The sequence below is a fragment of the Pinus tabuliformis genome, chromosome 4_2, assembly GCF_031772625.1.
Source record: "Pinus tabuliformis cultivar Carrire ecotype Pingquan chromosome 4_2, CPIR1, whole genome shotgun sequence".
NCBI lineage: Eukaryota > Viridiplantae > Streptophyta > Pinopsida > Pinales > Pinaceae > Pinus > Pinus tabuliformis.
The window spans coordinates 712,013,663-712,018,560 of NC_142304.1; positions in this window are offsets into that span (position 1 = coordinate 712,013,663).

The following is a 4,898-nucleotide window of genomic DNA, read 5'->3' on the forward strand; positions in this document are numbered from 1 at the left end:
AATGCTTATGGAGACATACTGATTGGACCCTTCAAGGAAGCTTGCGACGTCAAGGCGTGGTTGTAAGCTTTACTGTTGTTTACATTAATACAATCAATGGTTATTTCCTATATCATGTATGAAATGTATGTTGATAGCTTATGGTTCCTTGACTCTATAAGTAGATAGTTCATTGTTGTGCTCTATTATGTGTTTTGTCATTTTCATATGTTGTTTCAGGTGAATCATTCATTAAGGAGAAGATAGCGATAGCTGAAGCAACGTAACGAAGACTTCATCGAACACTGGTATAAGGTAGGCCTCTTCAACGATAACTATTTAAGGAATTAGCTATTGTCTTTGTCTTGCTGTGACTAGACCCACTCTAGGGCTAGAGGGGTTGTCTGTCCGTAGAGGGAACTTACCTGCATCACAAGGAGGAGTCCCTGCAAATAGTTTCATTGGGAAGTAAGTGTGGCCATCATTCGGGCAAAGCCAAAACCCAACAAATTATTAATAATCCTTCTCTAAAAGGGAAAACCCTCATCCCCCATCTCCCACCGGTGCGTCCTGCCGCATCTTCCTTCTTCAACCATCGAAATTGTCCCCAACTTACCTTGTTGCATGTCCTCATGCAATTAAATAATTGATGTGTAGCTGAGTTAGGGAGTAGGTCGGATATACCTCCTCCTTATAATTTCTGAAGCCATTTTTCTTCTTTAGTATAGCAAAAGCTTGGGTAACATCTTGATCCTTCAAGGTGTAGTCACAACGATACTTATCTGGAGGATACCATATGATTGGAGTCCTATACCGACATCCTATCCATTCAGGCCCCATGGTTAAAACCATGTTACTGTACTTGTAGAAACGAGAGGAGGCAGCTTTAAAGTTTTGGTATCCAAATGGTTCTCGATTTCTAACAGTAATGCTGGAGACCTCCCACCTTTGTCTGGCTGCAGACAAGGCTTCCTCCTTAATCTCTTGGAAGTACTCCTTTCCAGCTTGTATAATATTTGTGTGAAATGGCCCCAGTTGGCCCACAACACCATCTCGCTTCATGAACTTCTTGTGTTTGACCGAGAGATGCAGGGGTTTGGTTGGTTCCCCTCTCACCCATAGGTTAATACCTTCTTCACGCCTCCTAAAAATATTGTGAGCCTTGGCCCACTTGAGTTGATTAGTAGCAAAAGAGAGAAATGCTTGGAGTTGTACATCCCCTATAAAGGGCCCAAGGTTGCTGTCCTTGTCGTCTTCCAAAAAGAAATTGTGCATATAAAGTTCACACAGGAGGTGTTGTACCTACTCATCCTATTCTCTAAAGCATTTGACAAAATATTGGGTAGTCTTGATTTCCACAGACTTCCCAGCCTTAACAACTTTGATTTTCCGTGGGAGGAACCTTTCCATGAGGAATAGGGCATAATTTGTAGCAGGGGCTCTGCATGACAGGGTGTCTGAATAAAGAGAGAAGACAATGTCCAATTGCTCTTTAGACTTCTGTAATTTGTCCCGTGCTTTCTCAACCTTTTTCTGTTCAACCTTGTACTGAGAAAAGGTCTCACCTTCAGTTACGGTTAGTGCCTCAAATTTCTTCCTCAACTCTTGATATTCATGTAGGGGCACTACCTTTTCTTTATACTGGGCTAATTCCTGCTGAACCTTCAATAGTTCATTCTGTAGTCTACTAATAAACGCCTCCCTTACTAGGGGAATATAAGCAGGTGTCTCCTCTTTTTGGGTTTCCCATCCTAGGTCTCCATGGGATCGATCTGAACAGCAACTTTAGCTGCCTCTTGGATCATGCAATGATCAATTTGAATGTCCTCTTCAACATTTGTTTGAACAAAAATATCCACAGTGGGGTAGTTCGTTTGGGTCTCCTGTGAGAAAACACAAGGGTCTTCAGTCTGCATTTCAGTGTCTTTTACAAGACATTGCTCTATCTGAGTTTCCTTTGGACAGGCCAAAAGATCCTTAGTTTGGGTTTCAACATCCTTTCCAGAACAATGTTCTATCTGTGTGGTTGTGGTCTCTTTTTCTACTCTCAAATTCTTGGCTCTAATGGCTTTTTTTTTTTTTTTTTAACTGGAACGGTTATGTTTTATTGATAGAAAACAGGTTGGGCAGAGCCTAAACAACCATTACAATTTTCAGAATTTACATTAGCTCTCTTTCTACTTAGGGGATGATTGCCATGGTTGATGTTTATGCATTTATGCTGATCATTCCGTCCTGTAAAGTGCATCCAATATTCGCCAATCTGTCTGCTTCCTTGTTTAATCCTCTGAGAATGTGGAAGAATTGAACCGATGGAAAGTCTTTCAGAATTCTGGTCACTCTTGAAAGTTGTTTGTTTAGCACCGGGTCCTTGAGCCTTTTCTTGTTTACCATCGTTTTTATCAGCAGTTCTGAATCACCAAAGATTAGAATTTCTTCTGGATTTCCTTTTCTGGCCATTTGGCAGGCTTTCAAGAGGCTGAGAATTTCAGCTTGATTATTGGTTTTCATTCCAAGACCCCAACTGAAGTCGTCTTTTTTTCCATTCTGAAAGAAGATCACCCCTCCTGCTCCAGACCTCCCTGGATTGCCTTTTGAGGCTCCATCGAAAAAAATGGTGCACTTGCCCTGAGATCTCCACCACTGCTAGAAGCTATCCTCTGATTCTCGGATCTGCCATTTCCCTTATGCATTGGGCGGTCGAGTGCTAGAAGACTGGCCTTTCCTGTATAAGCATCCAACCACACCCTTTCTTCGGTTCGCAAGGAGTTGTCGTCTTTGACTGAGGAGTGGTTTAGAGTTTCTAAGAGGAGATTCTTTGCCTGTTCCGCCACTTTTGCTGCGGGCAATTCTGTGTTGTTAAATATTATTTCGTTCCGAGCTAACCAAAGTTTCCAGCAGACATACTTTGGTGCAACTATCCACACCTTTTACCAAATTGAGTTGTTGACTATGCTAAAGGGATATCTGTCATTCCAAGAGGAGAACATGGTGTCAATCATGCTTTGAGTTGGAGGACACACGTTCAGCCCGGTGAGGAAGAAATACCAGACCGCCTTTGCAAATTCGCAGGCTAAAAAACAAATGATTTGCAGTTTCCGAGGCTCTTTTGCAGAGGACGCATCTATGTGGTCCAGCAATGTTCCTCTTACACAAATTATATCCAGTCAGAATTTTGTTGTGGAACAGAGTCCAGAAGAAGAAGTTGATTTTGGGAATGCTGAAGCTGTCCCAAATCTGCTTCCACACGGATTCCGGTGTGGCGAATCCTTTTTGCTCTGCATCTGATAATATCCTTGGCTGGCTGTGTATACTCCGGTCTTACCCCAACCCCAAACGTCTTCGTCTTCTGTGTGCACCGGGGCAAAGTCAGAGATTGCGGCTTGAAGGACGTCTAGCTGAGCATTTAAATGTTCAGGGATTCTGGGGAAAGTCCAACGTTGCCAGTTCCCTTTTCTGTCCCAGCTAGAGATGTCCTTGATTTTCCTTATGCCTTTTGACTGTAGCCAGACTCTTACCTCAGTAATCTCGTGGTTTTCTGCTAGAGGGCGATGTCCCATAACACTGTCTCTCCATAGCTTTGTATTTTTTCCATTACCGGGGATTCGATACAAGTGGGATTTGAAAAATTCAATACCTTTGTTACACAGTTTCCAGGCCTGCGTTCCTTTTGGGGATTTCTTCGTGTTGTAGGTTTTTATTGACTGATTTTTAAGATATTTCAATTTAAAGATCTGACTAACTAGATGAGAAGGCTCTGCGTGGATCTGCCATAGTAACTTACAGCCCAAAGCTAAATTTGCATGGACAGGGTAACGGATTTGAATTCCACCTTCTGCCAGTGGACGTTTCACCATATCCTAGCTTATTAAATGAAATCTGTTGGTGTTTCCTCTCCCACTGTTCCACAAGAAATTACGCTAGAGTCTGGATATTTGATCTGAGATTAGTTTTGGAGCCAGCATGAGAGACGCTTGGAATGTGGGCAGAGCTGAGAGGACTGATGTGATGATCATTAATTTTCCCCCTGAGGTTAGCCAGAAGCCTCCCCACACAGTGATCTTCCTTTTAAATTTTGAGATAACTTCCTCCCACAGGTAATTTCTGTTGGAGCCTAGCGTTATAGGAAGGCCCAAATATTTTATTTTTTCCCAATCTGCATGTCCTGTGTACCCCAGATCGTTTGCAATTGTCTCAATCTTGTGCTGCTCTGTGTTCCACCCATACACAACACTTTTCCTCTCACTTACCAGTGCTCCCGAGATGCTACAATATTTCTGGAGTATGGTTCTGAAGGATTTAGCTATTCTTGGAGAGGCCCCTCCAAGCAATAGTGAATCGTTGGCGAAAAGTGCATGGTTCACAGGGTCTATGCCTTTCACAATTCTGATCCCTGGTAGACAACCCTTTTGTTTTTCCAAAGTCAGTTTTCTGCTCAAGGAGTCTACCATCAGAATGTAAAGAAAGGGTGAAAGGGGACAGCCCTGTCTCAAGCCCCTGGTGGCTAAAAAGAAATTAGCAGGTCTATCGTTTATCATGGGCGCAATCCAAATCTTCTCCAGACATGCTTTGATAAGATTAATGAAGTCCTGGCTGAAACCAAAGGATAAAAGGACCCTGTACAAGAAGGAACGATTAACTCTGTCAAATGCATTGCACATATCAAGTTTTATGAGCATACCTTGTTCTTTGCGTGAGTGACTGGAATGCAGAGCTTCCTGGACTTGAATGACATTGTCCAGAATGTGTCTTCCTTTACAAATCCCCCTTGGGCAGGAGATATTAATTTTTGTAAAAGGGTTTGATTCTATTCGCCAGTAGTTTGGCCACAATCTTGTAGGACGAGTTACACAAAGAGATTGGCCTGTATCTGTCAAAAGAGCTTGGGCTTGCTTCCTTTGGAATTAGGGCGAGGAAGG